This window comes from Tursiops truncatus, chromosome 9, assembly GCF_011762595.2.
Source record: "Tursiops truncatus isolate mTurTru1 chromosome 9, mTurTru1.mat.Y, whole genome shotgun sequence".
NCBI classification, from domain to species: Eukaryota; Metazoa; Chordata; class Mammalia; order Artiodactyla; family Delphinidae; genus Tursiops; species Tursiops truncatus.
The window spans coordinates 32496806-32509051 of record NC_047042.1 but is presented as its reverse complement, the minus strand read 5'-3'; the positions used below and the strand labels follow the sequence as shown (position 1 = coordinate 32509051).

General features: G+C 42.1%; 1 pseudogene; it reads left to right on the top strand.

Annotated features, from left to right (window-relative positions):
* Positions 1–850: 850 nt before the first annotated feature.
* LOC101322537 (small ribosomal subunit protein uS3 pseudogene) lies at positions 851–1690 on the top strand (annotated as a pseudogene).
* The last annotated feature ends 10556 nt before the right edge of the window (positions 1691–12246 follow it).

The window sequence follows — 12246 nt, the reverse complement described above, 5'->3', positions numbered from 1 at the left end:
CCACATGACTCTCCCTGATTTTGTTTGTTGGTTGGTTTGCTGCTTATCCGTACCTACAATGTGGTAAGCACTGTGCTAAGTACTAGGGGTGGAGAGACAAAATAGAGTCTTCATTCAAGGTGCTCTTGACCTAACGGGGAAGACAGTCTAAACTAAGCCAACAAGGATAGGAGGACGTGGGAAGGGCCATGTGGAGGTTTGTACTGGCTGCTGCAGAACTTAGATGAATGGACAGTTTCCTGGATGTGATGCTGGGGTCTTAAAAGACAAGTAGCATTGACCATCTGTGGGTGCATAGAAAGGATGTAAGAGTAAAGGAGGAGTAGAAGTGAGGACATATGGAGACCTAGACAGGTTTGGAACGCTTGAGGAGACTTTAAGTAGCTAGACTCAGCCTCAGCAGAAAGTGCAGATGTGAGATGCTTAGAGAAAGAAGGAATCTGGGCCTGGGCAAGTAATCAGGGTCAGATCATGCAGGTGCTTGTGTTTTCTACCATGAAGACATATGACCTGATTTGTTAGATCATATCACAGTTAGAAAAAACACGCTGGCATCAAGATTGGTGGCAGGGACGCCACTTAGGTGCCATTGCACTCATCTAGGCAGGAGACGATGCGGGTCTGAACCAAGGCAGATGTTAACCCAGACTCTGGGCTTTGCTCCTCTCTCTTCTCAAGCTAAACTCCATCATCAATCATGCCAGCACTGATTCTGCTATACCTTTTCAGAGTCTTTAAACTCTACGTATCTGTTGACTCAGTAATTTCACATCTTGGAATTTAACCGAGAGAAGTCTTCAAAGATAGATGTATAAAAATAAAATATTACTATAAAAATTTACAACTTTTCCTTTCGGCGGCGCGTGGCAGCAAGATGGCGGTGCAGATATCCAAGAAGAGGAAGTTTGCTGCTGACGGCATGTTCAAAGCTGAACCGAATGAGTTTCTCACTCGGCAGCTGGCTGAAGATGGGTACTCTGGAGTTGAGGTCCGAGTTACACCAACCAGGACAGAAATCATTATCTTGGCCACCAGGACACAGAATGTTCTTGGTGAGAAGGGCCGGCGGATCCGGGGAATTGACTGCTGTGGTTCAGAAGAGATTTGGCTTCCTTGAGGGCAGTGTAGAGCTTTATGCTGAAAAGGTGGCCACGAGAGGTCTGTGTGCCATTGCCCAGGCAGAGTCTCTGCGTTACAAACTCCTAGGAGGCCTTGCTGTGCGGAGGGCCTGCTATGGTGTGCTGCGGTTCATCATGGAGAGTGGGGCCAAAGGCTGCAAGGTCGTGGTGTCGGGGAGACTCCGAGGACAAAGGGCTAAATCCATGAAGTTTGTGGATGGCCTGATGATCCACAGTGGGGACCCTGTTAACTACCATGTTGATACTGCCGTGTGCCACGTGCTGCTCAGACAGGGTATGCTGGGCATCAAGGTAAAGATCGTGCTGCCTTGGGACCCAACTGGTAAGATTGGCCCTAAGAAGCCCCTGCCTGATCCCGTGAGCATTGTGGAACCCAAAGATGAAATACTGCCCACCACTCCCATCTCCGAACAGAAGGGTGGGAAGCCAGAGCCGCCTGCCATGCTCAGCCGGTACCCACAGCATAATAGGGTCTCCTTGGCCGCTGGATCTGGAGTCTGGATGTTGCTCTATAAAGGCCTTTAATAAAATCTTTTTAAAAGAAAAAAAAATTTACAGATAGCCTAATTATCCAATAATAGAAGATTAGTTAAGCAAATTTTTCTATGACATTCAGTGATATTTGAGGCAACCATGAACATGATCTTGAAACCGGATTTGACTATTTAACTATAATCCCTAAATAAAATACTGAGTTTATTTGTAAGGATTCTCAAACCACATTCTTCTCAGCTCCTGGTGTTTTTCTCTCTCATGACTTGATTCTCTATCCCCCTTAGATCCTCACTGTCAAGATACTAGTATTAGCCTGAAGACATCTGTTGCCATCTTAATTTTCCTACTGCCTCACTTTTACTGATAGGCTGCCTCACTTTGGGAGACTTTCTTTAGGTGTACAAAGCCACTGATCTCTTACTAGGCTTGGGGCAGGCTGGGTCTTTTCTTCCACTTGTTAATTAATGTACTGTAAAGGCAAGAGCTTTAATTTTGGCTCTGCAGCTGGCCACACCAGACTTGTGGTTATGGCTTATGGCCTAGGGGAAGTATTTTCTTACATATTTAATCAGTCACTGACTTAAGGTGAAACACCAAAGCTAGGCTACAGTGCTCATTCATTTCCTCATTGGACAAAATCTCACTAAAGAGTATTCTGGGCGTGGCACTGCAGTGTGGTGAAACAGGGAGGAACCATATAGGTATTTATGGCCTGGAGCCTATCGTTTAGGAGTTTGGACTTTTGTTGAAAGGGATTCTGTAAGAGGATACATGAGAAGAATGTAAGGTGGGAAGATTAGCTAAGAAAACAATAACAGCAGCGACATGAGTAACAGTAAATAACATTTGTATAGAAAGTTTGACAGTGTATAATTTGTATTTCACATACATTAGAGTGCTCTTCTAATGCGGGTGTCACCAAATCCACATGTATCTTAAGTGTTCAAGAGACAAGGAAAGCACTTTGGCCTAGGGTGATCAGCCCAAGAAGAAGTATTAGGATTGGAATGCAAAGGGGGATAGGTAGATAGAAAAAAAGACCACTCTGTTTGGTGGGAATGATATAAGAAAAAGCACAGAACAGGGAAGTACAAGTCGAGTTAGGACTAGAAACTGGACTGGGGCTCATAGTTTGGGAAGAGGAGTGGGTGAGGGTCAGGAAGTGGGAGACCGGGGGTGACGAAACCTGGACACGTAGCCGACTGTGGAGCTCCTGAATGCCAAGCTTAGGAATTCGTGAATAATGGAATATCATGTTAAGAGTAACAGTTTTAGAAGAATAATCTCACAACTGAAGGCAAAAGGGACAAAAGTGGGGACTAGAATGGATATCAGATATGCCGCACTGAGATGCTAAGCCCCTGGATTATGACGGTGACTATTACAGTTGTCTATTCCTGGTTAACAAACCATCCAAAACTTTAGTGGCTTAAAAACAACACTCTGTTATTTCTTCTGGTTTGTAGGCAGACTGGGCTCCACTGGGGGTTCTTTCTTGAGGCTACTCAGGGGCTTATAGGCAGATGTGGCCAGGGCTGCAGTCGCCTAAAGGCTGAGCTGGACGTTCAGGATGGTTCACTCTCCCGACTGAAATGCCGGCTGTCATCGGGGAGCTGAGCTTGATGGGAGCACCTTCACATGCCTTGGGCTTCTCACAGAGTGGCAGCTGGACTCCGAGAGAGCTGCAAGGCTTCTTATGACCTGGCTTTGAGAGCCCCAGAATGGCATTTCTATTGAAGTCTGCCCAGATTCAAGGAGAGGGGAATTAGACCACATCCCTCAATGGGAGAACTGTCAAAGAATTGTGGGCTATTTAATTTGTCACAGTAATTGTGAAGATGGAAAATAGGCACTTCCTGGAAGTAACTTGTTGGCCAAATGTAGTGGGGGGACATACATAGAGGGCTGGGCTAAGATCACTAAGAGATTTTTATGCCTGATTATCAGGGAAAAGAGCTCTCATATCACCTTCTCTTGCGTTAGCCCAGTGTCTACTCAATGTGCTATAAGTGCTGCTTATTTGCGTCTATCCACCTCTGTTCCTTAACAGCAAAGATTGGATTGGAATTGTTTCCCTTGTATCTCCAGTGCCCCATTCAAATCTTGTTATAAAATAGGCATTCAAAAAATATTAGTTAAACCAATGGATAAATGAGTCACTACCAGGAATACATAGGGCAAAGGGAACAGCTGATTTGGAGAGAAAGGATATCATTTGATGTTAGATATATTCAAGTTTAAGAGGCCAGGGATATCTGAAAATTGCCAGCTATTGCTGAAATATGAAACTGGGGTTCAGAGAGATCCAAGGAATGACACAGATTTGTGCCCCTGTACGAAGCTGATCATCGTCAGGCTATGAGTTCTCCAAGGGAGAGATGTAGAAAGGAAGAAGAAGGTTAAAGAGTTAGCCAAGAGCTTTTTATTCCATGAGTAGGAGGAAGAATAGGCAGTCAGAAAATGTGGTAAGGAGGGCTCATGAGTAAGATCATAGTACCTGTGAAAAGCCAATATTTATCACCTTTGATTTGGAATCTTGGTAATTGATTCCTTTCCTCAAATACTCATACACTTTGATCTAGGGATACTGAGAAATTTTCTCAGAGGAATCACTCAAACAACCTAAAAGCTATATATGCAAAGAATTTCCTTACAAAATTACCTATAACAAAAGAGTCATATTTTCCAGAGAAGTCAAGAAAGTTAAAGAGTGAGAAAAGACAAGTGGAAATAGAACATTGGCAGATAAAAAGTCAAAACTTTTAAATTAATATTTTTATAAAAAATAGTGTGGAGCTTACTTCTTTCTGTACTTTGTTGAAAACATTGGTTAATGTCACATTGTTAATACAGAAATTTACCTTTGCGAAGCATGTCTCTCAACTCTGCCCCTCAGTCCATGCCCCATATGCCTTGGATTTCAAGATTTCAAGGTAAAAAGGAATTCTAGATTGGTGAGTCGTTATCCCCAGATGCTTGTTCCTGCTTTTCCTCCTGATTTCATCAGTTTAGCTTTGATGAACCTTAAGTCTCTTATCCATAAAATAATTAGAAGTGCTGGAAGTTTCTTAAGTCTTTTCTAGCTTTAAAAGTCTTTAACTTCATGGTTCCAAAGTCAAAAGTTTGGAGTCTCCTGATATTTATATAGTTAGGGGAAGAGAAATTTCCCCAAAGGGTAGCTTTGGTAGAGCGATCAGTCATGACAGTTGGATTCAGGTTACTTCCTATGTGATGATTACAAATAAAGGGTTGTTGATAATAAGCTTAGGTCTTGTTTAGCTAGGTGATAAAAACCACTTTTTGGTCTTATGAGTTACTTTCCTCTCTGATACTGACTACACCTGGGCAGGTGGGGGCCCTGTCCTCAAACAGCTGGCTCTGGGTCTTGATTTTCAGTAACCTAAGGCTAATGCTCATGGAGGGTTTTGACTCCCTGATCCAGCATTTCAAACCTCCAAGAAAGATGCTACAGTGCTAAGAATGAGGTATAGAGGCACTCACCAAATAAAAATATAGAGTGATGAATAAATTATAAATAATAATAGAACATGAAGTGTTACCAAAGAAGATTTATTTCTCAGCCACATAAAACTTTCTAGAACTTGTTAGAGTATCTGGCCATTTTGGTAAAACCAGGATGTTACAAATAAGTTATCCTACAAAAAATAGGGGTCAGTGTGTTTGAATATCGACCATTTGCTACCCAAGTAACCTTAAAAGTCTCAGAGGGCTTCCCTGGTGGCGCAGTGGTTAAGAATCTGCCTGCCAATGCAGGGGACACGGGTTCGAGCCCTGCTCTGGGAATACCCCACATGCCGCGGAGCAACTAAGCCCGTGAGCCACAACTACTGAGCCTGCGCGTCTAGAGCCTGTGCTCCACAAGAGAAGCCACGACAATGAGAAGCCCGCGCACCGCAATGAAGAGTAGCCCCCACTCGCTGCAACTAGAGAAAGCCTGCGCACAGAAACGAAGACCCAACACAGCCAAAAATAAATAAATAAATAAATTTATTTTAAAAAACCCCACATATTTATAAAAAAAAAAGTCTTAGAAAGATGTGGCTCTGAGTCACTTTGGAAACAAATATACGCAGATATATAGATATAAAGGCAAATATGTACTTTTGGAAAATGATCACTGTAGTAGTGTAGGCAAAATGGGGTGTCATGAATCAAATTTGCCCAGGACTCAATTTAATATGAAATCTAAGAGGGAAAAAAATTGGTACATAGTTTAAATTTCATTTTAGTATAATTCTGTAATGATGATGATGGTATGAAATTAAGTACGTTACAAAAAATTTAGGAGACCTAGCATAGAGGCCTAGCATCTTGTTCCTTTGTTGTTATATTGACAAAAAATGATATGTGAGAGAATAAACTATTAAGGTGATTCAGTCTAATTCAGTAAATTATATATTGGCACACTTAGGGCAAACTAGACCTTAGATTTTTTGAAACATTTGGAAAAGATGGACACAATTTTTAAAGTTTGATTGAAATAACAGAAGTTAGTCAAAATTCAGCTTAATGAATAAAAACTATATAAATTAATATATGGTCCATAGAAAAAATTTAAAACTATAAAAATTGATTAAATGAAATGAAACTAATAGCATAAATATAAGCATAAGTAAGTCACACATATAAAATACTGTCAGCTAGACATTGAATGGTTGTCATTGTGTGCTAGGTGTATGCTCAGTTCTGTATTCACTGATATGATAGCGTTCAATTCCTGTAACAGTCCTCTGAAGTAGGAACTAATACCCCCATTTTCAGGCAAAAAAACTGAGTCTTCGAGACTTGCTTCCAACGAAACAGCTGAAGTTTTCATTTGAACTCCGTATCTGCCAGTTCCAAGGCTCATGATCTTAATCACCACGCCCTCGAAGAGCATGAAATAAACACCAGAAATTCATGGAGACAGAAACTCATAATAGTGAGCTGCTTTTATTTGTTCAGGGGAGTAGGTATCATAAGGTGTAATTGAATCATCTTTCATAAAGAAATGAGTATAATCTAAAGAAAATCATGCACATAGTGTGCCTCATTTGCTACGCAAAATAAGCTTTCACGGGTAGTGAATGAAGGTGAATCCTCATGGTAAAGAGTTGTGCCTGGTAACAATTTCCAGATATAACATATTATATAAACATAGTATATAAACTGCAGTTTATATAAATGCAGAGCATAAAGAGTCCCTGTTTCCCATGTTTTGTTACTCAGTACTTGCAATTATGAGTAGGTAATGTTAAAAGGTATGTTTAGTGAAAAATGCAGGCTAGCAATCCAGGAGCTGCTATACCTTTCAGGCAAATGCATTTTTCTAACGGACACGCAGGTTTTTTGAAGTGGCCCCATCTTCTCATATTGACACATTATTATTTGTAGTTACTTCATGTTTATAAATTATATTGCTTCTTGCCACATGCGAATTTGCACTGAATCTGAATTCTGTTTCCGCTTCCACCCCTGCGACCCGGACTCCCTCCACCAGGCAATACGGGGAGAAGGGAGATAAGCAGCTTGCACCAAAGTTTCCTCTATATCTCCCTTATAATCTACACATCCCCGGAAAGAATGCTTAAAAGAGTATGGGAGAAGGAGAAGGAAAAAATATGCAATTCCATCCACAGCACCTCAAGAAGAGATACTGTAGTGATCTAGAATATGTTTATTTTCCATCTAGAATTCTAAAATTATCAAAAGGGCACCAACTTGTTTGGTTCCACAAATAAAATAACATGTAAAGAAGAATGAAGGACCAGAATTATGCTCCTTTTAAAAAATATGACTTGCATTGTCTTGTTGCCTTTTTCCAGGGTATCGTTCTGCCTCCTGACTTGGTGATGATCTGTCAAGAAACACAGATAAGAGGCTTTTTACATGGGGTGACTCTTTCCTAACGAGAGCCGGTCCTGCGGCTCTCAGCACCCTGGCATTGCAAACCACACTGCTTGTGACCATGGGCTCTGACCGTGACATAACCCACAGGCCTGCACATTTGCATGTCTCCTATTTCTACTTCTCACTAGCAATCAATTATAGGTTCCCCCCTAAGACCGGGTCAAAAGTTTCTCAACTGCGGAAGACTGATTAATCTCTGGAGAGAAGCTCTCTCCTAGTTTGGAAGCCCCCGTCCTATAGGTACAGTGCTTTAAGCTTTACTGCTGAGTCTCCAAGGAAACCATTGCTATTTGTGACTCTGTCTGGAGCTCAAGAAGTAATTCTTACCTGCTTTAGCAAGACTGACAATGTCATGACAGTTTCCAGAGGCTGTCGTTTGCACAATGAGAGATTCTGTAAATCGATTGTTAATGAAGCACTGCCATATTTTAAGTGGCTGTTCTTTGAGGGAGCGTGTTTATATTTAATTGTTGAAATGGGAACTGTGCAAAGGCATAGCAGCACGAAAGTCAGCTATTATCCCTCCAAAACAGTTCAAAAATCAATCTTCATTCCAAAACCCATAATAAAAAAATAAAAAATGGCAATTTATTGAGAAAAACTAAAGGCATCCTGTGTCAGAAAAGCTATCATTAGTTGTGCTAAAACTAATATGTACACATTTTTAAGGAGAGATGTGTGTAAATATGCAAAAGAATTTTGAGTACTTAGATGAATGCAGAACCCACTGAATTGTCACTATCATTGGTAGTAGGACATTTGCCCTGCTTCTGCCTGTCACACCAACCATGGAGGCAGCTGTCATTAGAGATGTGTATGAATAGTAATAAAAAATCTACCCAGGTTACCATGCTTCCATTCTTTCTTGAATGTGATCAGCTAGTGCTGACAAAGTTTTGACCTTCTCTAGCCTCAAGAATTTTGCCTGTAGAGCTACTTCTGAAATTGTATGATGATGCAGGGGCATTGAGTAGAGGGTAGGAGAGCGGGGTGACAGGAGAGCCTATCCAGTTGACAGTAGTAGCCCCAGAATTTCTATATAAAAGGGACTGGGGCAGCAATATGGATGGATGATGAATGGAGAACTTGAAGTAGCATTCACATAGCATTTTACATGAAGATGAAAAAATACCAGTTTTTTTTTTTTTTTTTTTTTTTTGTGGTACGCGGACCTCTCACTGTTGTGGCCTCTGCCGTTGCGGAGCGCAGGCTCCGGACGCGCAGGCTCAGCGGCCATGGCTCACGGGCCCAGCCGCTCTGCGGCATGTGGGATCTTCCTGGACCGGGGCACGAACCCTTGTCCCCTGCATCGGCAGGCGGACTCTCAACCACTGCACCACCAGGGAAGCCCCCAGTTGTTTTTTTTAATCAAAGAATGAATGGGCACTGTTGAAATTTATGGGAAGTTTAAATCTCCTAACCCACCCATCCTATGTTTTGGAAGAATGAAGGGCCACCGAAGTCTCCTAAGTGGTGTATGATGTGATCAGCCCTGTGTTTGAGAAAGATGCTCTGAGGCTAAGCAGGAGGAGATGTACCACTGTTATCCAGGGAAGAGAGGATAATGACCTGGACTCAGTTACAGTGGGAGCAAGAGGGCAAAGGTTACGACCATAATCACAACTGTCATTTACTATGAGAGGCTTTTTAAACGCCTCATTTTATTTATTCTTTAGTACAACACTGTGTGATAGCCTAACCATGTCCGTTCTGAAGAGTCTTGGGGTGTGAAGTTAGTGACACAAGTAACATAGGTAATAGGTGATGGAGCTGCTTTATTTTAAAGCTGTGATGTTTCAACAGTTAAAAAGGCAGGTAGCCCTAAAAAAGTAAGCAGTTGTTAGCATGTAATGGGCAAATGATCCAGGTCGACTCTGAGGCTTCCAGCTAAGTTTATAGATGGATGATGATGCTCCCTAGAGACAGACAAAAGAGGAAGAGGGACAGCGTATTCGGAAGAGAAGGTAATGAGTTCATTCAGGAAATAGCAATTTGTTAAGTCTAGGCAGGATGTGCAGAGGGAGGTTAGCAGAATGTGCTAACAGGAGTTTGGCAACTCAGGTCTAAAGATGAGGTTTAGGGATATCTGGAGGTTACAGGTGAAGCTGAAGCCATGGGAGTTGGTAAAGCTGCCCATGGATATTAGAGAGAATAAGAAGAGGAAAGGAGAACTGAGGATAGAACCTTGGGAAAATCTAGTTGTACATTTAGAACCAACTGGGTGGTTTATAAGAAGTATAGCTGCCCTGAATTATTCCCCAGGTCAATTAAATCAGAATTTCTAACATGGGGCACAGGCAGAGGCAACTTATAAAAGCTGCACAATGACTCTAATGTGCAACATAGGCTGGAACCATGGTCTAAGTAGTGGGCAGGGTGAAGGCAGAGTGATGTGAGGTCTGGGGACCACCAAGAGGGAGTAGCAGCTGATCACAAGCTGACAGGGGTCTGGTAAAATGGGGTCCCAAAAGAGGCTGCTTTGAGGAACAATTTTATGGGACTGTGAAAGAGGAAGGCAACTGCTGGATAAATGACTAGAAGGGAAGCAGGGAGTGGGGCTTCCCTTTTCAAGGATTTAGAGGGCAAGCCAAAGTAGAGATCAAGGAATATTTGTATGTGGGGGAGTAGAGTGGCTGGGAGTGACTGCATCATGTTTGTAGGCTGTGCAGAGCAATCCAGTGGAGCTGGAAAGACAAAGGAAGATGTAAGAGGGAAGAGACTATTGAGATCCTGGAGGAGGTGGATGTGTGAGGACTGCGTCAAGAGCATAGGCTGGTCTTGGAAAGGAGCGAGCACATTTTTTTGCAGTAAGGTGAACATAAGTAAGGATAGATGGACACGGAGGGGAAAATGGAGGGAAGATCAGTTTGGAGTTCACATCTGACTGTCTTTATTTTCTTGAAACAGAGGGCTATTTGTCCTCTCTCCCCTAAAAATGTGCACGCAGAGGTCTCTCAGCACAGTCTAGGTGGGTTGAATCCTGTGGTGGGGATTTGGGCACCCGTAGCCTCATGATTGTGGTATGTGCACTGAGGGCAAATTCCACAAGTCAAGTTTTAAGATCAGAGGCTTAAAGCCAAGCAGTCTAGATAGAGAGAGGAGACAGAGGTATAGCCTTGAAACAGCTTGAGAAGCCAGGACACCTGATTAAGTAAGTGGTCAAAATGGACAGTAGGCAAAGGGCCCCCAAGCTGGAGGAAGCCAGGGTCTGGTGCCCAGAGTAGCTGTTTGTGGCACTCCTGAAGCTGCTTGCGTACTCTTCTGGCGCATTCTAACAGAGTACAGAGGTGGAGCAGTTTCTTGAGAGTGACTGGAATGATGGCAAACTGTGGACCTCAACCTCCATCACCAGTCACCATCACAGCAACCCAGAGCCAGTTGCTTTCAGAGGCACACGGTTTGGTAGATAAGTGCGACAATCCCTCCCTTACAGTTTGCACTGTGACTTTCCCACTCTTCCCTTCGAGAGGTGGAGTCTATTCCCTTTCCTTTCGCATTTGGGCTAAACCTGTGACTTGATTTAACAAATACAGTGCAGTGGAAGTGATGCAGTGTGACTTCTGAACCTAGATGTTAATGGACCTTGCAACTTCTGTTTATTACTCTGTTGGCAGGAAGCTGGCACGTGAAGAAGCTCTGAATAAGGAGAGATCATGAAGAAAAGGGGAAATATAGAGGAGAACTGAGGTACCTTGGCCAACAACCAGCACCAAGACCCGTGACACGTGAGTAAGACCTTCTTGGCTACTGAAGCACCAGTTGAGCCAAGCCAGGCAACGCCATGTAGAGCAGAGACAAGCAGTCCCCACTGAGCGCTGTCTGAATCCCTAACACAGAATGGTGAGCCATAAAATGGTTACTGTTTTATGCCACAAAATTTTGAGGTGGCTTGTTACATAGCAATAGGCAACTTGTACTGATAGCATAGAAATGAAAGCCTGGGCCTTTGAGATGGTAGTTCTTTAACTGAAATTCTCGTTGTATTGCTTATTCCTCTTGTGACCTTGGAAACACAATAGGTTTTAGTTTTGACAAAGTCCAGTGTATCTATTTTTTAATTTTGTTGCTTTTGCTTTTGGTGTCATTTATAAAAAGATAAAAAAAAAAAAAAACTGTTGCTTAATCTAAGGTGACAAAGACTTATGCCTATGTTTTTTCCCAAGAGTTTTAGCATTTACATTTAGGACCTAATCCATTTTGAGATAATTTCTGACGTGGTGTGAGGTAGAGTTCCAACTTCATTCTTTTGCATGTAGATCTCTAGTTGTCCTAATACTGTTTGTTGAAAAGCTATCCTTTACCCACTAAATGGTCTTCGTACCCTTATGGAAAGTCAATTGACCAAAAATGTAAGGGTTTATTTATGGACTTTCAATTTTATTCTATTGATTTAAATGTCTGTCCTTATGCCAGGTCCATAATATCCTGATTACTATAGCTTTGCAGTAACTTTTGAAATCAGGAAGCATGAGTCCTCTAACTTTATTCTTCTTTTTCGAGATAGTTTTGGCTATTCTGGGTATCTTGCATTTCTGTACGAATTTTTGGATCAATTTGTCAATTTCCACAAAGAAGCTAGCTGGGGTTTTTGTAGCTATTGCGCTGAATCTATAGATCAACTTGGAATATTGCCATTTAAATAGCATTAAGTCTTCCACTCCACTGATGACTATTATGATGAGGACTTATTGCTTTCAAGATT